The sequence below is a fragment of the Cupressus sempervirens genome, chromosome 3 (assembly GCF_028749045.1).
Source record: "Cupressus sempervirens isolate cs-2001-9-10 chromosome 3, ASM2874904v1, whole genome shotgun sequence".
Classification (NCBI taxonomy): domain Eukaryota; kingdom Viridiplantae; phylum Streptophyta; class Pinopsida; order Cupressales; family Cupressaceae; genus Cupressus; species Cupressus sempervirens.
Genome location: NC_143120.1, coordinates 1,034,623,037 through 1,034,648,394, shown reverse-complemented (window position 1 = coordinate 1,034,648,394; position 25,358 = coordinate 1,034,623,037).

Below are 25,358 nucleotides of genomic sequence, written 5' to 3'. Positions count from 1 at the left end.
GACCCACTCATAGAGTTTGTTTTAAGAATCATCTCACACAAATTATATCAATCAAGTAGATTGAATAGTATGCCCTACATTGCAGTAGATGTAGGTTATAAAATTTTTCAGAAAGATCATACATATGATCTAGCAAAGCTGTAACTACAATAGATAATGGAGAATTTGAGAGCCATAAGAAGATCAAAAAGTGCTCAATGTAAGTTTGGGTCAATTTTGATATGTACATTCTTTTATGTTTAGAATGAATTTCCTTCTTTTGGCAAGATAGGTTGGAGAACCAATAGGTCTATAGCAGTACAAATTAATGAGTATATAGAGTAGATGGGAGCAACTTTTGAAACCATCATGACAAGCTATTTTGAAAACTTTAAAAAGTTTATGAAGCAAAGGCTCAGAATACTAGTTTCCCTTCTAGAGCAACACATTAATGACATTTTCTTTTTAGTTGCTATTGATTTCACTTACATCCAAGCAATAGTACCAAGAATTAGATGGATAAGGCCACTTGGATATGAGATAAACATAGATGAGGCCTCAACAACAATCACAACATTACTTGCTTGAGAAATTGACAAAAGTGCAAAACCCTTTAACACTTATGATGTTGTAAAGTCAAAAGTGGAAATGAAACTGAAAACTGCATCCATAATAAAGAAGAAAGACAAATTGGTCAAGAAACTTAAGGCCAAATTTGGAGAAGGAACAATAGAAGGGGAAGAGGATGATGAAGAAGAAGATGAAGAAGAAGAAGAGGAACAAGGCTAGGGGCCACTTGCCTTGACACAAGGCATGGGAGACGATGAAGAGGAAGAAGGTGCCAAGGAGGAACAAGCCAAGGAAGCACCTAACAAACTAGAGCCAAAGAAAGAAAGACAATCAGAAACCCAACAACAAAGTGAAAGAAATAGGAGGCTACTCAGCCAAGCCCTACAATGCCCACTACAAGAGCAAGCACAAGGGCTACCACTCAAAAGGCCAAGGAGCAAGTCAAAGAAAAAAAGAAGGCAACTGAGAAATAAGGACTAGAAAAGAAAAGACTAAGAAGAAAATATGTTGCTCAACCTGACTCAGATGAAGAGAGATAGAGTTAGAAGACACAAGCTAATTTAGACTGGTAAGTCATGCATTAAAATCTGATTTAGAAAATATTTGTGACAATGTCAAAGATAATGCTGACTTAAATGGCTTGAAGAATATTGAATTTAGTAAGTTAAGTAGGAATGAACAAAACATGGTTGAATAATCATTTTATACCATGATGGCCAAGTTCAAGACCAACCTACTTGAATTGGACAATTCAATACCAAAAGCTGATTTGTATTCTATTATTGAAAATAAATGGCATTATTGCCTAAACATGGAGGAAGATATAAGAGAGTCTACATTGGCTTGAGCTATGCCAAAGTTGACAAAAGGTCAAATAACCAAGGCTAGCAAGAAGCATGGGAGAAGATTTGCACCCAAATATAGAGCCTTCAACATTCTTCAAACAAGATTGAAGATGTTGTTAAGAAGTCCACTCAAATATGGAAGTTAATATATGGGCTAACAATAGTAAAAGAAGGAGAAATAGATCCTCTTGAAGGAAATAATGATGAGGAAGAGGAGGAGAATGAAAAAGAAGAAGAAAAAAAGAAAGAGAAAGGAGACAAGACAATGGAGGAGACACAACAAAAAATAGATAAAGTGGCAACTATTGAGGAGTAGCAAACAAAATAGAGTCTGCAAGGCACACAATTTCCACCTCCAAGCCCTCCACATGACACTTCTACACTTGTAGACATAGTTAAAGTAAAGGATTTTATGGTTAGAACATCAATCCATTGACTACAAAGGATCTTAAAAAGATCCTTGACCAATTAACTCTACAAGCTAAGTTATGTGACAACCCAATTTTGGTCAGTGTGGAAGAGTTGGAAAAAGCTGTAGCTAAATTGACAAGGGATAAAGTGAATCCACAAGAATCACCTTCTAACATTCCTATAACTACAAGTGGAAAAACTATAGAGAAAACTAGTATAGACACATCTACCAAGGTTGATTCCACAACTAAAGTCTTGATGATTGAGCACAAGACTCAGAATACAAAAGAGAAAGAGCCTACAAAAGATCAAATAGGACAAATAGCCACTTCTATCTCTACAACACAAGAACAAGGTACAACCCAAATAATAGTGATTGAAAAAGATAGATCAAAAGAGGACAAAGAAAGTCCAAAAGAAAAGGAGTAGGAGGAAATTCAAACTTTGGTAAATTTGCTAACCACTGGAACTCCTACAATGCTTTCGAAGCCGAGCACTGAAGCAATAGTGCTCCAAATTTTAACACCAGGCTCAAGCTCCACAAGAGTAGCAAGGGTACTTCATTATGGAGACCCAACATTGGATGAAGAAATAGTCACTCCAAAGTATGACTATGCAACCATGAACATTGATCACATCAATAAAGTGCAAGAAGAACTAGAGAGGAAGAAAAAGTAGGAGATACTAAAAAATGAGTATAAACAAAGGCAAACACTAATTGAAATAAAAGACATCTTCTTAGATTCCTTTAGCCTACAATCACTTGATGAAACAAAGCCCATTATGGAGCAAATTTTAGAAATAGTGGACCAGGTGCAAAGTGAAGACCATGATAGCAATGCAAAACTGATGGAATGGTTAGAAAAGAAGTTTGAAACAAAGGTGAATGAATGAAGATCTAGTGAGATATAATTTTCACAACTAGAATTGGATAAGAAAATAGATAAAGTTAAGGAAGTACTTGAGAATATCTTCTCATTGTACTCAAAATTGTGTGATCCTTCCATTTTCACATAGGAAACTAGCCAGAGAATAATGAGCTTGGAAAGGAACTTGAAGATATCTAGTATGCAATTGCCAAAAGATCCAACTCAAAGTAAGAATCATTTTCATACAACGATTCACACACAGAAAGAACTAGCTATCTTAACAAAAGATGAGGCTAATATAAGAGCCAAATTAGTTCAGATTCAATCCATCCTAACCCCTCACATGGAGCTTTTATAAAAAGAACTAGCCTACACAGAAAATGTGTTAAAGAAAGATCCAAATCTTTCTACATTAGATGGTTTGGTTCACCTTGCAGTAGAGATAGCTATCCAAATCAAATCAATAGATGTTTCACTACAAAAATGGGATGGTGCTCTGAGGATTGTAAAAGAAGTAAACAAAATATTTTTGGAAAAATACTTAGTTAGAGTATAGCCACTTGACATAAGTGTCAAAAAGGGGGAGAAATTAAAAACAAAGGGGAAGAAATTGTAAAGCTAGAAGGAGACTTAATTTGCAAGGGATATATGTGAAAGGGAGAGTGAAAAAGAGAGAGAGAAAAGAGCAGAAAAAAATGGGGAGTAAACAACAAAAGCACAAGAAATAGAGCATATTAGATAGAGTATCATAATGAATTAGTATGAAACAAATCTGCTATGAGAAGTTTTGGATACAGTTGTTGGTCTCAAATTGGTTTTGATAACTGAGTGTCAACACACTTAAAAAATTTTCTTAGTTGATGCTGAGTATAATAGAGATGTTGAGTTATAGTATGTGCCAAGCTAGAAAATCAATAGGTGTTGAGTCATTTAGATGCCGAGTAGATAGACAGTGCCAAGCAAGTTTCAACTGCTAAGTGATTAATAGATGCTGAGTTAGTATATGTGCTGACTAAACTATAGGTGCTGAGCAAGATAGAATTTCTATAAGTTCCTAGCAAGACAAAATTTCTATATGTATTGAGCATCAGTAATCAATAAGTGCCAAGTAACACATAATCAACATAAGAGTTTGTGCCCTCACAAACTAAGATGCAAACCATTTTTGAGATGACATAAGATGAATCTCGAAGGATTAAAGATAAGATTGAATCTTTTTAATTTCCTATGAAATCAATATGCAACCAATTAGAAAAATGGAAATATTTGAGAAGGAAATATGGATGAATCTCAATCGTAGATTCATACCTAACCCTAAGTCTTGAAACCTTTTTAAGGAGGTCAAAACCCCATAATTTAGTAATGTACATAAATGTACAAGAGAGTATACGAGCATAGAAGACATGCAAGGAGAGAATACTAGTGATGTTTAAAGGAAGTGAAAGGGGTGAAAAGACTTAGAAGAAGGAAAACATTGTAGTATTAGTAAACATAATAGAGCATCAACATTTCAAAAAAAATCATATCAGATCAAAGAAGGATAAGATCATAATGGACTGAACATTGATCTAAAATCAACAATTAAAGATTGTAAGTTATTAGGTCAACACATTCTACTATACTTTCTAGCCATTCTATTAGAAGAATGAAAATCCAATGAAGATAGGTTGGTTTAATAGCCATTTTGTAAATCCTTTAACAGGTTGACATTCCAAGTGAATGTTTTGTAAATCCTTTACATAGGTACACCATTAATAGGGTGTTGGAGCCTTTAACAGGGCAGGCCTCTCATAGGGTAGACCATTGTTGATGGTCAAACTTTGTAACCTTAACAAGTTACATATTGCTATAGTGATAAGTTGTGGGTGTCATCCCCACCCCAGTTTTACCTTCTCATTTTGGAGGGTGGGTGATCAAATATTGTGTTTATTTTCATGCATGCCTTTACTTTCATGTTAATTAAAAATGTTTCATGCATGTATTGATTTCGGTTAAAAGTTTTATAATTTAAAGTTTAGTACTTCTAATTCACCCCCCCAGAAGTATTCTTCCCATTTGTTAATTCCAACAATTGGTATTAGAGCCAAGTTCTTACAAAGAAAAGCCTTAGAGCTTGAAGAAAAGATCTAGAAATGGAGGTCTACAAGGTTGGGAAGATTATAGAGAACCAGGAGATTGAAGTACATCTCATTCTACATTCTCTGGAAGAAGCTAGGGAAGAATTGAGGAAATCCCTAAAGAGAAGAAGATAAATTGTCATAGCTAAGAATGATACACAGTACAAGGAGATTGACACCTCAAAAGTGTTTGCCAATGGAGATTCTAAGGAATTTGATGCAACAATTATAGACCTGATGGTGAAGAATAGAGCTCAAGCAAAAGAAATCATAACTCTCAAGATTGAGCAAGAATCACAAGCCATGATGCTTTGTGAAGTGACTGAATAGAAGAAGAGAGCTATTAAAGAAAAAGATATGATAGAAGATGACAAGAGAAACCTAGCAAACATAAAGGAGGAGAAGTCAATTTAACTTGCAAGAGTTTCCAACATGTAGCTAGACATCCTAAGCCAGATGATGAATGCCCATCATGAGATGAATGTTAAGGACATTGAGATCTCCACACTGAAGATACAAAATGAACAAATACAAAATGACTTGAGAAGAGAGAAGGAAATTTTAGAGAGCTTCAAAAAACCTAATGAAGCTATCAAGTACTTTGAACAACTACTGAAATCACCAAGATCTAGTAATGACACTTCAGGACTAGGATACATTAGCACTGAAAAAGGAGAGTCATCAAAGACTCCAGAAGAAAGAAATAACAAAGGTAAGAACACAAAACCCACTTATAATTTTTGTGGTAAAAAGGGACATACCTCTAATGTGTGCAAGAGCAAGAATTCCAACTAGCATGACAAACCTAAAAACATGGGTCACTGTCACAAGTGTAATAAACGAGGTCATTAGGCACATGACTACAGGACTAGAACCATCAGGACACCAAGATTTGAAGGTCACTGCTACAATTGCAAGAAGTATGGACATAGAGCCTTTAAATTCATATCTAAGCCTATGTGGACACCAAACCAACAAGCAAAAAAAAATAGTCATGGACATCACTACAATTGAGACTACAACACAAGGCATAGCTATCACTACTATCAAGAATATGGACACATTCTAGAGAGCTACATAAGAACACACTTTAGTGGCAACTACAATAGGTGGTTGAGTCAAACCACTTGTTTTAGCTATCTAAAGACTGGACACATCAACGAGTATTTCCCAACTAGGTCAAAGGCACCCAACTTAGAGTTCAATAAAGGAAAAGGGAAAGTTGATGTTGAACAAATCAAAGGAGAAATGAATAGAACATGGTAAAGAAAAGATGGAAGTAGCACATCCAATGGAGGGACCACTTCACCCAAAAGGTCAAGTGGTCACACTTCATCCAACTAAGAAAAAGAAGGTATAAGGAACTGATATACAATGCTTTATCATGCATTAGTTCCAAGGCTGAATCAATACTGAAAATGATAGATTAGCATGAATAAAGATGCAAAGTTAAATCTTCAAAATTTTCACATTGTTGCCGAGTAAAGAAAGTTTCCTTTAGATGTCGAGTAAAATCCTAGTATATGCCAAGTTTTCTGCCAAAGTTAGTAGAAGACAAGTTAGTAGAGGATGGCGAGTGAAGGGAAATTCTTATTGAAGTTGAGTAAGGGAAACTCCAGTGTATGCCGAGTGGGAGAATCAATGGAAGCCGAGTGAAATAGAATTGGATAAGGAGTCAAGTGGACAACTGTATATGCACTAAGCATTAAATGCTATAAAATGAAGGGTACAAGGTCAAGTTTTCAATCATTTTCCATCATCTGAACATAGAGGAAGAGAAAGAAGAGTGCAAAAATGGTTTCCAAGTAGAGATTGAAGCTTTTGCGCAAATTCAAGCCAAGATTCAACATCATTTTGACAAATTAAGGTATTTACACTAGTGTCAAGCTATGGAGTTAAGCAATTTTTATGTCTTGAAACCCTAGTTTGAAGAAATGACATCTAGCTCTAGGAAACCCAAGGACAAGGAGTTGTTTGAGGTTCAATTGGTCAGTAATGAACTTAAACAACTAGACTTTATACTAATTCCCAAAGTTGCATATAAGAACATCCCTGCCAGAGCTTTATCCATTATTCCACCTAAAGTTGTGACGATACAAGATGTTAGAAGGTGTTATAATTACAAAATAGGTGTAGCTGGTGACATGGAAATTTGGCAAGCATATGATAAACTTTGTGAGAACATGGTTTTGAAGGAAGAATTTCAAATTGTTGAGAGAAAGGGCTTAACCCATGCCCTATATTTCCCTACAGTATTTAAAATGGAATGGGTAAGAATTGTGTTAAGTAGAATCCATAATGGATGCCTATGGTTGGAAGATGGACCCATTAAACTATCCAAAAGAATTATACATAGAGTAATCAGGTACCCAACCCTAGAATGACCAAAAACCCTAAGGAGTGATTCTAAAGAAGCTATAGAGAAGAACACTGGGGAAAAGTGGAACAAGAGAGGGATGACAATTGACACCATCAAAGATCCTCTTGTAGAATTTTCTATTAGGGTCATATGTCATAAATTCTACTAGTCAAGATGACTCAACAATGTACCTTGTATTGTAGTAGATGTGGGATACAAAATTGTTAAGAAGGATCATACTTATGATCTAGATGAATTACAATTACAATAGATAATGGAAAACTTGGGAGCAGTAAGGAGGTCCAAGGGTGCCCAATGCAAATTTGGAGCAATTTTGATATGTTTATTTTTCTATGTTTAGAATGAATTCCCCTCTTTTGGAAAGGTAAGCTAGAAAACAAACAGGTCAATAGTAGTACAGGTTAATGAATACATAGAGTAGATGGGGGCATATTTTGAAACTATAATGACTAGCTACTTTGAAGACTTTAAGAAGTCAATGAAACAGAGACTCAGAATACTTGTTTCTCTTGTTGAGCAACACATCAATGACATTTTTTTCTTAGTTGATATTGATTTCACATACATCCAAGCAGCAATACCAAGGGTGAGATGGCTAAGGCCACTTGTATATGAAAACAATATTGATGAAGCATCAACAATAATCACAACATTGCTAGCATAAGATATTGATAAAAGTGAAAAACCTTTTCGAACTTTTGATATTGTTAAGTCAAAAGTTGAAATGGAGTTGAAAATTGCTTCAACCTTAAAGAAAAAGGACAAATTGGTGAAAAAGTTTAAGGCTAGATTTGGTGAAGGCACAACAGAAGGTGAGGAGGATGATGAAGAAGAAGATGATGATGAGGAAGAGCAGGAACAAGGGACACTTGCATTGACCCAAGGTATGGGAGAAGATGCAAAAGAGGTAGAAGGTGCCAAGGAGGAAGAGGAAACCAAGGAAGCACATACCAAGCCAGAGGCAAAGAAAAGAAAAGCCTAAGCAAAACTAGCTGCCAAGCCCAAGAAAGTTGCTAAGCCTAGCCCAGAAAAGCCTACCACAAGGGCCAGTAAAAGAGCCACATCAAAGAAGACTAAGGAGCAAGAAAAGAGGAAGGCCACTAAGCAGGAAGGTCCAACCAAGAAGAAGTTGAGAAGAAAGTATGTTGCACCTCCTAAATCAGATGAAGAAAGAACATAGTCTGATGACAATGGGAAATTCAGAGTGGTAAGTCACACCACTAATTTTGATTTAGAAAACATATGTGATAACATTAGGGATAATGCAAACTTGTCAGGTTTAAAAAGTATTGATTTTAATAAGCTGAATAGAGAGGAATAGAACATGGTTGAAGAGTCAATCTACACCATGATGGAAAAGTTTAAGACCACTCTACTTGAACTTGACAATTCAATGCCTAAGGAGTTATATTCTATTAGAGAAACTAAATGGCATTATTGCGTTAATATGGAAAAATAAATAAGAGAGTCAACATTGGCTCGAGTAATGCCTGAACTTACTAAAGGGAAAATTAGCAAGGTAAATAAAAAGCATGGGAGAAAATTTGCACCCAAGTATAGAGCCTTTAGTATCCTACAAAACAAGATTGAGGATGTTTTGAAAAAGTCCACTCAAATGTGGAAGTTAATCTATGGCCTCACAACTGTGAAAGAAGAAGAGGTAGATCCCTTTTAGGGAAGAAACAATGAAGAAGAAGAGGACAATGATAAGGATGAAGAAGGTGAAAAAGAAAAGGAAGATGAAAAAGTGGAGAAGGAGATGCAAAAAGATGATATGGCAATACTGAGGAGCAATAACAAGAATAGAGTGCGTAAGACAGAGAATTGCCACCACCAAGTCCTCCACATGTAACCACCACACCTACAGATACAATAACTATACAAGATGTTCTTGAAAATTTTGGCCAGAACATAAATCCACTAACTACAGAGGATCTCAAAAAGATTCTTCACTAGACTACACTACAAGCACAATTGTGTACAAATCTAGTCTTGGTGAGTGTGGAAGAATTGTAAAAGGTTATAACAGATATAACAAGGGATAAGGTGAATCCAAAAGAACCACCTTCTCATATCCCAATAGATACAAGTGGACAACCCCAAGAGCAAGTTGCACAAGACACATCTACAAAGGTTAAATCCACAGTTCAAGTCTTGATAACTGAAAAAAAGAAACAAGGGACATATGAGACAGAGCCTACAAGGGAGAAAATAGGATAGATAGATACATCTGTCTCTACAACACAAGTACAAGGTACAGTCCCACAGATAATAATAATTGATCAAGGAAGAACAAAGGAGGAGATCCCAAAGGAGAAGGAACAAGAGGCAATACAAACATTGATAAATTTTCCCACAATAGGGACTCCAACTGGAACATCATAGAAGCCAAGCATTGGAGCAATACCACTGCAAAATTTAGCACTAGGCTCGAGCTATACAAAGGTAGCAAGGGTACTTCACTATGGAGACCTTGCATTAGATGAGGACATAGTAATTCCTAAGTATGACTATGAAACAATGAACATTGTTTAGATAAATGAAGTGCAAAAGGAACTTGAGAGGAAAAAGAAGCAATAGATACTTAGAAATGAGCATAAATAGAGACAAGCTTTGATTGAGATAAAAGACATCTTTTTAGATGCATTTAGCATGCAGGTACCTGATGAAACCAAGCCCATTATGGAGCAACTATCTAGTATAGTGAACTAGGTACAAAATGAAGACCTTGGCACAAATGCAAAATTATTAGAATGTTTAGAAAGGAAATTGCATACAAAGGTAAATGAAAAAATCTCCACTAAAATTGCACTTTCACAAGTTGAGCTAGCCAAGAAGATTGAAAAGGTAAAAGCAGTACTTGAGAACATATTCTCATTGTACTCAAAATTGTGTGACCCATCAATTTTCACACAAGAAATTGGCCAACGAATAATGAGCTTGGAGAGGAACCTAAAGATATCAAGCATGCAATTACCCAAAGTTCCAACTCAGAGTGAGAAGCATTTTCAAACTACGCTTCACACTCAGAAAGAACTAGCTATGTTAACAATAGATGTGGAAAATACCAAGGCCAAATTGATACAAATTCAATCTGCCATAACCCCACACATGGAAATTTTGTAGAAAGAACTGGCCTATGCTGAAAATGTGTTAAAGAAAGAGATAGTCATTCAACTTAAATCACTATAAATTGTACTAGATAATTGGGATGCTACTCTTAGGATAGTAATGGAGGTAAATAAATCCCTTTTGGCTTAATATTTAGTTAATGTATAGACCCCTTTGACATAAGTATCAAAAAGGGGGAGATAAAATTTTGAGGAGATAATATTATTGAATTGGGGGAGATAAATTTGGAGATGAATTTTGAGGGGGAGAAATAAAATAGCTAAAAGGAAACTGAAGCTGCAAGGAAAGATGTGTGAAAGGGGGAGTCAAAATAGAGTAGATAGAGAAAGAATGGCAAGGCAGAGATAAAGAGTGTTAGAATCAGCATGAGAAGTTGTGGATATAGCAAAGGCACATCAACTCAGGGGGAGTTACAAATTTTGAGGTATCTTCACAAAATTTTGAACAATTTTTGAAGTTTTGTATATATGCCAAACAAATGTATATTATACTAAAAAAGATTAGATTCATCATGTATAGTTAAGTGTTTTTGACACTCATGTCAAAGGGGGAGATTGTTGGTCTCATATTGGTTTTAACAATTGAGTGTCAACACACTTAACAATTTTTCTTAGTTGATGCCGAGTATAATATAGATGCCAAGTCATAGTATGTGCCGAGCCATAAATTCAATAAGTGCCAAGTCATTTAGATGTTGAGTAGATAGACAGTGCCAAGCAAGTTTCATCTACTGAGTGACTAATAGATGCTGAGTCAGTATATGTGCCAAATAAACTATAGGTGTTGAGCAAGACAAAATTTCTATAGGTGCCAAGCAAGACAAAATTTCTATATGTGCCAAGCATCAGTAATTAGTAAGTACCAAGTAACATAGAATCAACATAAGAGTTTATGCCCTCACAGACTAAGATGTAAACCATTTTTGAGCTGACACAAGATGAACCTCAAAGGATTAAAAGATAAGATTGAATCTTTTTTAATTCCCTATGAAATCAACATGCAACCAATTAGAAAATAGAAAGATTCGAGCAGAAAAGATGGGCGAATCTCAATCATAGATTCATACTTAACCCTAAGTCTTGAAACCTTTTTAAGGAGGTCAAAATCCCATGATTAGTAATGTACAAGAATGTATGAGAGAGCATACAAGTAGAGAATACTGTGAAGAACCTCCTTATAGCAATATCGTGAGAATGCTCGAAATAATAGAATACAAAGTGATAGCAGAACTCAGAATGAATCTACTGATCGCAGGCCACTTCGAGGGGGTAACCTCCTTTGAGCAAGCTCAATACAATAAATTCGTCCGTGCCCATCAAGGGCCTCAACCTATTCTTATATACTGAGTACGATCTAGAAAAGTAATACTACCTATGCATGTGGGATAATAAAATATACTCACGGGACGACTTACAAAGCATATGCGTCCAACAACACTACTCTAACAAAATAAACAGAAGGAACACACAGGTTCCTAACATCCCCTCTCCCTTAGAAAAAAGCTTTGTCCTCAAAGCTTAAGGTGTGGAAATTGTTGTTGAATCTGAAGAAGGGGTTCCCAGGTAGCATCCTCTGGTTGCATGCCATGCCACTGAATCAAGACCTCAGAGATGGAGCGAGAGCGAAGTTGGCGAGTGCGCTGGTCAATGATTGCCACCGGCTCCAGGATAATGGATCCTTCCGTATCCATTTCAGGGAGAGTAGTTTGTGCTCTGACAGTGGTACCCAGAACTTTCTTTAGACAAGAAACATGAAAGACTGGATGAATGCGGGAAGAAGGAGGAAGTTCCAGTTTATAAGCAACTGAACCAATCTTCTGCAGAACCTTATAAGGCCCATAAAATTTTGGGGCCAGCTTATGACGCCCTTTCAGCTTTAGGGAGGATTGTTTGTATGGCTGTAGACGAAGAAAAACCATATCCCCAACTTGAAATGAGCGCTCAGAACGGTGTTGATCTGCTTGCTGTTTCATCCGATTACGAGCCATGTGAAGATTATCCTGTAAGGTACGAAGAATCTGATCCCTGCTGCGGAGAACTATGTCAACTGCCTGGACTGGTGAGCTGTTGGGAGTGTAGGGAAGGAGCACTGGAGGTGCCTGACCATAGACTGCTTCATATGGAGTCATTTTAGAGGCAGTGTGGTAAGAGGTATTGTACCACCATTCAGCTAAAGGGAGCCACTTGGCCCACTGATGTTGCTGTTCGGAAGTGAAGCAACGAAGATAAGTTTCCAAGCATTTATTGACAATTTCAGTTTGACCATCAGTTTGTGGGTGATAGCCCGAACTCATCTTCAGTTTGGTGCCAGTTTTCTGAAACAGTTCAGTCCAAAAATGACTGGTAAAAGTTGCATCACGATCAGAGACAATGGAAGAAGGGAGTCCATGAAGACGAAATATCTGGTCCATGAAGATTTGTGCAACAGAGGAGGCAGTATAGGGGTGGCTGAGGGCACAAAAATGACTATATTTTGAGAGACCATCAACCACAACCAAGATCACTGTCTTGCCACCGGATTTAGGAAGCCCTTCAATGAAATCCATAGAAATATCAGTCCAAATCCGTGTAGGGATGGGCAATGGTTCGAGCAAGCCAGGAAGGAGGGTCGTTTCACCCTTGTGGCGTTGGCAAGTATCACATTCAGCCACCATCTGTTGAATCGTCTGTTTCATCCCTTTCCAAAAGAAGTTTCTCCTTGCTCGCTCATAAGTTTTGAGGAAGCCTGAGTGCCCTGCTGAAGGAGAAGCATGGAGTTCATAAAAAATAGCCTGATGTAGAGTTGGGTTCTGAGGAAGCACTAGCCGACCCTTGTATCGAAGAGAAGCACCATCCCAAGAGTAATGTGGTATAGCAGAAGGATTATTGGCTAGCTGGTGAATGATTTGAGATAAAGAAGAGTCACTGTCATAACCCTGCTGAACAGACGCTAACCAATTGGGAATGGGCATAGAAATAGCGGAAAGGGAAGCTTGATTATCAAATGTGCGAGAAAGAGCATCTGCCACAATATTCTCCTTACCCTTCTTGTAGGTGATCTCATAATCATACCCCATGAGTTTGCTGACCCATTTTTGTTGTGTAGGAGAGGATACTCGTTGTTCCAGGAAGTATTTCAGACTTTGGTGATCGGTTCTGATGCAAAAATGACTCCCTAAGAGGTATGGCCGCCACTTCTGTACAGCATGCAAAATAGCCATCATTTCTTTTTCATAAGTAGAGAGGGCTAGATTCTTACCAGAGAGGGCTTTGCTAGTGAACGCAATAGGATGGTCATCTTGCAGGAGAACAGCACCCAATCCATTGCCGCAAGCATCACTCTCAATAGTGAAGGGTTTGGAAAAATTTAGCATCGCGAGAACAGGTGTACTGCACATAGCCTGTTTCAGTTGTTCAAATGCAGTCTCAGCAACAGGGGTCCAGGAGAAGGCATCCTTTTTTAACAGAGCTGTCAATGGTGCTGCAATTTTCCCGTAATCTTTGACAAACTTGCGGTAGTAGCCAGTCAACCCCAAAAAACCCCGAAGGCTCTTGAGAGTTTTAGGATGCGGCCAAGTTTTCATGGCATCTATTTTTGTAGGATCCACCCGCACTCCATGGTGTGCAACAATATGCCCGAGATACTCCACTTCCTCCTGGCCAAACACACATTTAGATAGTTTTGCACAGAGTTGATGATCAGAGAGAAGTTGCAAGACAAGCTCCAGATGATGGAGATGCTCAGCCCAAGTTTTGCTATATATGAGGATATCATCAAAGAAGACCAGAATGAATTTCCGGAGGTATGGTCGAAATATGTTATTCATCACTGCCTGAAATGTTGAAGGAGCATTCGTGAGGCCAAAGGGCATGACTAAAAATTCATAGTGACCATCATGTGTGCGGAAGGCAGTTTTAGGTATATCCTCCTCATTAACTCGAATTTGATGATACCCAGAACGAAGATCTAACTTGGAGAAAAAATGAGCCCCATGAAGTTCATCAACAACTGGAATGGGAAACTTGTCCTTTATAGTGAGATGATTAAGTGCTCGGAAATCAATGCAGAGTCGCCATGACCCATCTTTTTTGCGAACAAGCAGAACTGGAGAAGAAAAGGAACTGGTACTAGGGCAAATAATACCTTGCTTCAGTAAGTCACGGACAAGTATCTCGATTTCGGTCTTCTGATGAAATGGGTAGCGGTAGGGCCTGATGTTGGGCGAAACACTGCTAGGAAGGAGCTGAATACGGTGGTCCTCTGGACGAGAAGGAGGTAATCCCACAGGTTCAGCAAATATACCAGAATACTTGTCCAAAATGTGTTGGAGATCGGCAGGAGTGCTAGAGACTGCTGATGGTTGCATCTGAATGGAATGGAGCTGAGCGATGACACCATGTGAATTCTTCTTAAGAAGTTTTTCCATACGGTGTGAACTGATGATGCTGAGAGACCCTGGTTGTAAGCCTTTCAAAGTGTGTTGGTGCCCCTCGGCTGAAAACTGCATCCAAAGTTCAGCAAAATCCCAGAGAATGGGGCCAAGAGTGCGTAACCATTGGGCACCCAAAACCACATCACAACCACCTAAGGGTAAGGCAAACATGTCAGAGCGCATGTTATAATCTCCAATAGAGAGACACACATTGCGACATTTCCCTTTACAAGGTAAAGTGCCCCCATTGGCAATCATGACTTCAAAGCTAGAGCAGGGATGGATAAAGCAATCAGCCTGTTTGGCTATTCGTGGATCAACGAAGTTATGAGTGCTACCAGAATCAATGAGTATAGTAAGAGGGATCTTCTTGAAGAAACCCTGGACCCGCATGGTTTGTGGAGTAGTGACTCCTGCCAAAGCATGGACAGATATCTCTGGTGGAGCTTCTGGTGAAGGAGGTTCAGGCTGGTGAGGCTCAACCTCATCATCCACTGTTTCCTGAGCATCTACATATTCTTCCAGTTCCGGTGGAGAATCCACATCCAAGAGATAGAGCTTTTGCTGAACACATCTATGGCCCCGAGACCATTTCTCATCACAATTATAACAAAGCCCTTTGTCTCGCCTGACTCGCATCTCTGTTTCAGACAAGTGCTTGATCGGAGTAGTTCTGGGAGCTGGGATGACTGGAGGGTTGTGAGAACCTGTATTTCTGAATGGAACAAAATTAGATCTGGAGCGTTGTAGAGCACTAATCTTGTCTTCCGCTAACTTAGCCAACCCAAGGGCTTCCATCATTGTAGTAGGTCGAAACATTTTGACTTCTGAGCGAAGTGCATCCTTCAGACCACTGACAAAACAACTACGGAAGAATTCATCAGACAAGCCCTCTGTGTAATTAGCTAATTTTTCAAACTCTGTCTGGTATTCTCTTACAGTGCCTGTTTGATGCAGTTTAGTGAGTGCTCCTGTGAAATCATCAAAGGAACTAGGGCCAAAGCGCTCCAAAATGAGGGTGCACAATTCTCTCCACGTTGGGCCTACATTAGCCTTGATGTACCAACGGAACCATTGAAGAGCTTCATGTTCCAAATGAAAAGATGCAAGGGGGACTTTGTGGTTATCCAAAGTATTATGCAAGCTGAAATACTGCTCTGCCCTATAGATCCATCCAGTCGGATCAGAACCATCGAAGCGTGGAAAATCAAGCTTTGGTCCACGGAAATTGCCAGAAGAGGACCCAGTATCTCCTGAATGGTTTCGGCTCATGGCTGACTGCTGAAAGTTAAGACCCAGAATTTTGTCATCCAGATCTTGAAGTTTGGTTTTGAGGGACGCAATTTCCTCTTCCATGATTTTTGCTCCTGTACGCGTAACAACCATAAAGCAAGGTTTTTTTTTTTTTTTTTTTTTTTTGGAATGGGTAGAAGATGAGAAAAAAAAACTTTTTTAGTTACGGCAAACTTGGATTTGGGTAAAACTCATATAGGAAATGGGTGTTCGACGGGTGGTGGGAGACTATCTGGGGACAAGGGAAAAAGAAAAATGAGGGTTTCAAGGGTAGGGAGGCGAAATGAGGCGAACAGTCCAAGAGGGATAAGGGAGCAAAATGAGGAATTGAATCTTGTGGCTCAGTTTGGTGGCGATTGGATGAGAGGTGAAAAAGATAGGGCAAACCCTAAAATTAGATAAATGAGGGATTTAGGGCTTTGATATGTAAAATTTGGGGTTGGGTCGCCAAGGAAGGAAGTATGCGAAATGATATTGCAGACGTTCTGCGGAAGTATGAGCAGAAACAGAAAGCAAACAAGGAAGCTACGACTAAAAAACAGAAAAATTTTTACTCTTTTTTTTTTTTTTTTGAACAGTCGACTTAGAAAAATTCACTCACAGACAGAACAACTGAAAAGAGTTATTGCAATAACAAGAGATATTAGAAGTGAGAGGAACCTGAAGGCCACGACAGAAAAAAAAAAAATTTGATGTAATTTCCACCCAGCGAGCCCAAGAGAGTGCTCTGATACCAGATGTGAAGAACCTCCTTATAGCAATATCGTGAGAATGCTCGAAATAACAGAATACAAAGTGATAGCAGAACTCAGAATGAATCTACTGATCGCAGGCCACTTCGAGGGGGTAACCTCCTTTGAGCAAGCTCAATACAATAAATTTGTCCGTGCCCATCAAGGGCCTCAACCTATTCTTATATACTGAGTACGATCTAGAAAAGTAATACTACCTATGCATGTGGGATAATAAAATATACTCACGGGATGACTTACAAAGCATATGCGTCCAACAACACTACTCTAACAAAATAAACAGAAGGAACACACAGGTTCCTAACAAATACATGCAAAGAGAGAATACTAGCAAAGTTTGAAGGAAGTGAAAATGGTGAAAATATTTAGAAGAAGGACAACATTGCAGTGTCATTTAACAGAATAGAGCATCAATACTTCAAACATAATCATATCAGATCAAAGAAGGATCCGATCATAATGGATTGAACATCAATTTGAAATCAACAATTGAAGATTGTAAGTTATCAGGTCAACACATTCTACTATACTTTCTAGCCATTGTATTAGAAGAATGAAAATCTTATGAAGATAGGTTTGTTTAACAACCATTATGTAAATCCTTTAATAGGGTGACATTCCAGGTGAATTTTTTGTAAATCCTTTAGATAGGTACACCATTAACAGGGTGTTGGAGCCTTTAATAGGATAGGCCTCTCACAAGGTAGACCATTGATGATGGTCAAACTTTGTAACCTTAACAAGTTACATATTGCTGCAGTGATAAGTTATGGATGTCATCCTTACCCCAGTTTTACCTTCTCATTTTGGAGGGTTTCTGGGTGATCAAATATTGTGGTGTCTATTTTCATGCATGCCTTTACTTTCATGTCAATTGGAAATATTTAATGCATGCATTGATTTTAGTTAAAAGTTTTATAGCTTAAAGTTTGGTACTTTTTATTCACCCTCCCTCTCAAAAGTATTCTTCCCACTTGTTAATTCAAACAACAGTAAAGGCACATCAACTCAGGGGGAGTTACAAATTTTGAGGTATATAGTCCTTCACAAAATTTTGAACAAATTTTGAAATCTTGTATATATGCCGAACAAAAGTTATATTAAACTTAAGGGAGTTGGATACATCATGTATAGTTAAGTTTTTTTGACATTCATGTCAAAGGGGGAGGCTGTGATCTTAGAATGGTTTTGACAATTGAGTGTCAACATACTTAAACCATTTGCTAAGTTCATGCCAAGCTAGCAACATATGTCAAGTATAATATATGCAAGTGTTGAGTTGCAATAGGTGCCAAGTCAGAAAGATAGTAAGTACCGAGTCATTTAGGTGCTGAGAAAATAGATAGTGCTAAAAAAGTATGTGTGCCAAGTGAATAACATATATCGAGCATTGAATAATAGATGCCAAGCATATTCAGGTACTGAGCCAGATAGAAATTTAGTATGTGCCAAGCAAAAGTTTTATCAAGTGCCGAGTAACATAGAATCAACATATGATTTTGTGCCTTCACAGGCTAAGATGTAAACTGTTTTGCATGCCAACTAATGGATATATCTCAAAGATTAGAGATAAGATTGAATATATTTGATTCCCTATGTAATCAACATGCAAACAATTAGAAAAATGGAATGCTAAAGAGGCAAAAAGGATGAATCTCAGCCATAGATTCATACCTAACCCAAAGTTAGAAAAACCTTTTAAGGAGGTTGAAGCCCCATAATTCAATAGAGTGAATAGAGTGTGAGTAAGTGAAGAACAAAAGGAACAAAGGGTGAAGTATTAAGAGGAAATACAAGGTGACTTAGTAGATTGCAAGATTAGTTAGAAGAAAAAAGTATTAGTACTACAAATAGCTTCATATAAGATTAGCAAGGATCAGATTGGATTGAATAGAGATATGGAATCAACAATAGAAAATTGCAAGTGATCAAGTCAAACATGCTACTATACTCTCTAACAATTTTATTAGCAAAATGAAATCCTATGGAGATAGGCTGGTTTAATAGCCATTGTATAAATCCTTTAATAGGATGACATTCCAAGTGAATTTTTTGTGAATCCTATAGACAGGTACACTTTTAATAGGGTGTAAGAGCCTTTAATAGGATAGGCCCCTCATAGGGTAGACCATTTTCTTTGGTCTCTTCTTAGGTTATTTACTAGCTGATCTAGCCCTCTTCTCTTTTGGCTTTTTTGCATCTTGAGCCCTTTCAATTGTAGCTCTTGTGCTCACCCTAGTAGTAGGAACTGTAGGCTTAGGTTTTGCAAACTTCTTTTGCTTGCTCACTGCTAGAGCCTTAGCTTTCCTCTTCTTTTTCTTAGGTGCTTCATTGGCTTCTTCTCCCTCGGTACCTTCTTTAATTTCTACCTCTTCTTCTTGATCTTCTCCTTGACCTTGAGTTAAGGCTAGTGGTGCTTGAGCAGGTATATCTTCTTCTTCTTCATCATCATCATCTTCTTCTTCATTTTCCTTTGATCCTTCACCAAATTTATCCTTAAGCTTCTTGAAAATCTTGTTTTTCTTTCTTATGACTAAGGTAGTCTTCAAATCTATTGTTATCTTAGATTTAGCCACATCATAATTTCCAAAGGCTATAGCCTTAACATCTACATCTTTTGCAAGTAATGCTGTAATTGTTGTAGAGGCTTTATCCACATTGATCTCATAGCCTAGTGGCCTTAGCCACCTTACCCTTGGAATAATGGCTTGGACATATGTAAAGTCAGTGTCAAATAGATAGAAAACATCATTGAAATATTTCTCAACTAGTGAAATTGTTATCCTCAGTCTTTTCTTCATTGACTAATTGAAATCTTCAAAGTAGCTGGTCATTATAGGCTCAAAATTGTTTCCAAGTTGCTCAATAAATTCACCTATTTGCACTGTAATAGATATGTTTGTTTTCCATGCAACTTTACCAAACCTTATTGCAAGAATAATTTTGTTCAACAATCCCCCTTGATATTTGTAAGGATTCTCAACATGCATCACCCTCTTTGGTGTTTCAAGGTAGCCCTATTTCATAGTTTGTGTCCTCTCTAAATAGAAACCCAATTTTGAAGGCCCCTTCTCATTCTTGTAGAGCTCTCTTCACTCCAAAGGTGGTAGATACTGGTCCTAAACCTCTCTTGCCTTCTACCCTAGATCAAGTTGTGCGTGATATGCTTCTCAGTAGGTCATCTTGTCAGCCGTTCAAGCCTAGGGTTTCTATTCTATTTGAGTTAATTAGTGAGAAGGTGGATGGTTTATGTTTGATGACACTTATTGGTATGCTTTAGGCTATGGTGCATTTTGGCTCCTTCCTTTCATGGGCCAACCAATATTGGGTGGGGTTGTCTGAAATTTTTTTGTTGAATAAGGATTCTCTTTCTTTTGTAGCAATTTTTGACTCTAAAGAGAAAAAAATTGTGGTGCACAAGTTTAAGGGTTGGTTTTGTAATGGGATTGGCATCACTACTATGGGTCAGATGCCCCATTTTGATATTTGAAAGGATCTACCACATTTTTTTCCTTAGTGGATCACACTTCCAAATCTCCCATTGGAATACAGGGACCCCAATTTGGTCGAGATTTTTGCTAATAGGTTGGGCATTTTCATCAGGCATGATTTGATACCATTTGTGTGACTACATATGGTTGTTTAGTGTGTATCTTTATGCAAAAAGGTGATAAACCCCCTACAAAATTTTCCATTTGTTTAAAATTTGGGGTTTGGATGCGACAAATTCAATATGTAGAACTAGAGGTTGTTGCCAAGAATGTTAATTCTCTAGGACATTTTATGCATTAGTGTAACAATTTTCTTCTGGTATCACAAGAAATTTTTCAATGTTTCTGTTCAAATCTGTTGTTATGTTCGTTTGATGAGCATCAGTTGGCTTTAGAATCAAACTCTTTGCAATTAGCTTCAGGGCACCATATTTCTGTTGATGAAGGTCATTTTGAGGCTTAGTCAGAGGTGTCCTCTTCTAGGGTTAATTTTCTTCTAGTTCAGTTGGTTCTTGGTTTTTTTTTCTTCTAGGGTTCTCTTCCAAAGTTAAGTCTTTGAGGCTTCTCCTATTCATAGTGCGATGGATTTTCATTAGGTTCTCTCCCTTCTCCCCCCTCCTTTTTCTTTGGTTTTTCAGTGTTTGTCTTGGGTATGTTTGGTATGTCTATTTTTTCCTTCTCTCTGTTTCGTGATTTTGGCTTATCTTTCAGAAGTCCACATCTTTATGTTGATTCTCATCTACCTCTTATTTGTCCTAGCCATTTGGGGTATAGGTTGGTTGCTCCCTTGGTGGATGATTTGGGTATCATCCATAATTTTTTGTGCTATAGTCAAATTTTCATTCCTATTTCATCTTCTTCTGGTTCTCTACAAGATTTTCATGAGACCTTTTTGGAGTCTAGTAGTATCATCATCTCAGTTGCATCTCAGGATAGGGATGAGATCATGTTGGAAGAAGGGGTGTTTGGGTTTGATTCTCCTGAGCATAACTGTCCATCTGCTGCTGATGGGTTTGATTTATCTCAAGAACTATCCATCTCACAATTAGAGTCATCTAGTGCTCTACTGAATCTGGCTGTAGTTGTTAAGACCCCAAAGAGAAGGGGTCAAAAGCCTCTTGCTTGTAAAGTTAAAGAGGAAATTGAGGCTAGAATTCAAACAACTATTTTGGATTCTTTCTCACCTATTTTTCAGACTCAGAGTGCGTCACGATCTCCTGTGGTAGTATGAGGATTTTATCTTGGAATGTTAGGGGATTGAATTCTTTAGATAAAAGTAGTAGAGTTAGGAAGTTTATTCTATCTTCTTATGCTGACATAGTTCTTATTCAAGAGTCTAACTTATCTCAGGAATCATTTGATAAGTTTTTGCATAGTTGGTCTTCTTGGGAGTATACATGTGTCCCATCTTCTGGTGCTTCTTGTGGTCTCATTTTGTTGTGGAAGAATAAACATGTCTTAGGGGTGCCCCTGATGTCACAACCTAATTGGAAACTCATGAAAGTTAATTGGTTGGAGTTTTTATTTTTTATTTTAAAATTGTCTATGGGCCTTCTTCAGCCTAAGATAAATCTTTATTGTGGGATGCTATTACTGATCAGATTAGTAAATTAGAAGACCTTCCTATTGTTATTGGGGGTGATTTTAATGCCATCTCCTCACCCACTAACAAAATTGGGGGCAATATTACTACCCCAAGAATTATAGAGGAGTTTAATTTTTTTATTCAGAATAATGCTTTAACTGAGGTGTCTTTCTTGAATGGTGGTTTTATTTGGTCTAATTGTAGATCTATTGATCCCATATCTTCCAAACTAGATAGATTCGTAATTTCTCCAGAATTGAAGCTACTCAATTTATCATTTTTGGCTCAAATTATATCATCTTATGAATCTGATCATTTTCCCATTTCTTTGGAGATTAATAGGCCAAATCTACCTTAAGCTAGGTCTACCTTTAAGTTTGAAAGTATGTGGTTTATTCATCCTCATTTCTTACATTTACTTAGGCAATGGTGGGTTAGTGCTCCATTTTGTAAAGAAAACAAAATGTTTCAATTTTCCAACAAACTGTCCTTTATGTGTTCTAAAATCTATGTTTGGAATAAAGAGGTCTTCAAGAATGTGTTTTTTGAAAAGTCTAGGGTTGAGAGTGATATCAAAAGTATTGCTGATCACATTATGAAGTTTGGGATTGATGCAAAACTATCAGTAAAACAAAGATCTCTTTAAGGTTATTGGGAAGCTTTGTGTGCTAGGGAGGAAATTTATCAGAGGTAGAAGTCTAGGGAATTACAGTATGGTTAAGAGAGGGTGATAGGAATACACAATTTTTTCATGCCTCGTCTAAGATTAAGAAGGCATCCTCTTGTATTTTGTCTTTTAATAGCACTTCATCTGGGGCTAATTTGGTTTCTCATCAAGATATTTGTAATGAGGGGGTTAATTTCTTCAAAAATTTACTTGCCCCAAATAAGTGTCTGAGAGATACCAAGGATGATAAGAATTTGTTATTGTAGTCCATTCCTTCTCTTGTTACCAATTTAGATAATGAGTTCCTTATGAAACCTTTCACTGTGGAAGAGATTCATTCTGTTGTTTTTTCTATGGCTCTTGATAAAGTGCTTCGTCCTGATGGATTTTCTACTCTTTTCGACCAAAAATGTTGGGATGTGATTAGTTTTGATCTGCTTTTGGTCTTAGAGGAATCTCAAAAGAAAGGGTACATTCTAAAAAGCCTTAATAAAGTGAATATCAGTCTGATTCCTCAGGTGAATTCTCCTGTAACATCTGCAGATCTCAAACCTATTTCTCTATGTAACTCAGTTTATAAGATTATTACTAAGGCAATTTATCTTAGGCTTAAATCCTAATCCCTAGGTTAGTCTCTCCTAAGAAAGGAGGTTTTGTCTCGAGTAGGGATACTTCAGATGGGGCTCTAGTTGCATTGGAAGTTCTTCATATCGTTGAATCTTATCAAATTCCTGCATTTGTTGCAAAGTTAGACATGATGAAAGCCTATGATAAAGTGGATTGGGAATTTCTTTCAGCTCTGCTAGCCAAATTTGGTTTTTTAAAGCCTTGGTGTAAGTGGATTAAGAATTTTCTTTTAGGGGCTTCATTTGTAGTCATTATTAATGGTGTGCCTTCTTACTATTTTTGAGCTACCCAAGGGGTTCAACAAGGTGACCCACTCTCCTTGTTTTTATTTATTATTATGGCTGAAACCTTGAGTAGATCTATTCTTAGGTAGAAGGCCTTAGCTAATTGACTAGGTATTTATATACTAAACTCTAACATTTCTTGCACTCACAACTTCTTTCCTGATGATACTCTTCTATTTGGTAGATCTTTGATTAGGGAAGCAAAGCGTATCAAGAATATTTTAAACATCTATACTAATGGGTCTGGTCAAGTCATCAACTTGAATAAATCTAAAGTCTTCCTTCTTTTTATTCCTGAGCTAGTTAAACATAGGTTAATTAACATTCTTGGTTTTTTAGTGGAGGAGATGTCGTCTCTTTATCTGGAGATTCCATTCTTTTTGGGTTGAGTGAAGCCTTTGTTTTGGGATAATGCGATTAATAGATTAAAGGGTAGGATTTCAGCCTAGAAGGTGAGGTGGCTTTCACTTTTGGGAGAATTTTATTGATCAAAACAGTACTTCTTGCCATCCCTAATTATTATCTTTCTATTCTTCAAGCCCTGTCTTCTATTATTGCTCAGATTGAGAAAATCATTTGTAACTTTCTATGGTCTTCTAATATGAATAATGTTAGGAAAATACCTTTGATTTCTTTACAAAAGATGGCTCTATTTAAATCCTATGGTGGGGCTAGGGTTCACAACATCTCACTTAGGAATAAAGCTTTTGGGGGGAAACTTGTTTGGAATATGTACTTTAAACCTCAATCTTTATGGTGTCAAATCATGGAAGCTAAATATCTTGATCCTACTTGTCCTCATAGAATTTTCACTACCTCTAATCCTCTTGTAGGGTCACCTATCTAGAATTTCATGATGTCATGTACGACAGTTGTCACTAAATTCTTGTCTTGGCAGGTTCATTCTAGTTATGATGTTTCCTTTTGGAAAGATTCTTGGAATGGTAATCCTCCATTGTGTCATAACTCCTCTTTGCATGAGGTTATGGAGACTATATGTAGTTTTTGGGGAGTTCATTTAGTGTGGATTATGTTGACCTTGTGTCTCATAAGGTTTGTTGGAAAGATCCTTTCTTGCTGCCTATTGATAGTGAATCAGCTAGGAATTTTGATATCATCCTAGCCAGCAGATTAGTTTTCTTGTCCAGAGGTTGTGATAGGCTTGTGTGGTGTTTTGCTAAGACTAGGCTGTACTCAATTAAGTCAGGACACAAGACCTTATTGGGTATGTTAGAGTAGCATGATTCAAAGTAGGCTTTCAAGTTTTTTTGGGATAAGAGTGTTTTGCAAAAGAGGGAGTTTTTTCTTGGTTGGTCATTTAGGGTAGAGTTTTGACAAGTGATAAACTTAGTAGACTGCACATTGTAGAGTCTTTCAAGTGTGTCTTGTGTGGTCTTCATATTGAATCAACTAAGCATCTTTTTTGCACTGTCACTTTTCCATGCAATGTTGGCATTCTATTTTGGGTAAATTGCCTCTTCAACTGCCTCTTCCTAAGTCTTTATGGGACTTGTTCCAATCTTGGTCAATTCTGTTTTCCAATTCTATTTTTGCATGTCTATGGATTATTGTTCCCTCATATATCATTTGGTCCATTTGGTGGGAATGAAACAAGAGAATTTTTCATAAAGAGATATCTAATGTCAGTAGTGTGATTAACACAATTGAGCGGGTTATCTTTGAATTAGTCAATAACTTTGTTAATGGTCATTTCAAGTGTAATGGTATGTTCTCTTCCTGGGATAGCTTTATCCTTCGTAATTGGAAGCTTATTTCTCTACCTTCATCTCTTGTATTTCCTCACATTAGGTCTATGCCAATTTGCATAAAATATATTAAATGGAAGTTCCTTGATCCTCCATTTTTTAAGAGTAATTTTGATGGGGCATCAAGAGGGAATCTTGGTGAATTAGGTATTGGGATTTCCTTGCGTAATCAGTTCAAG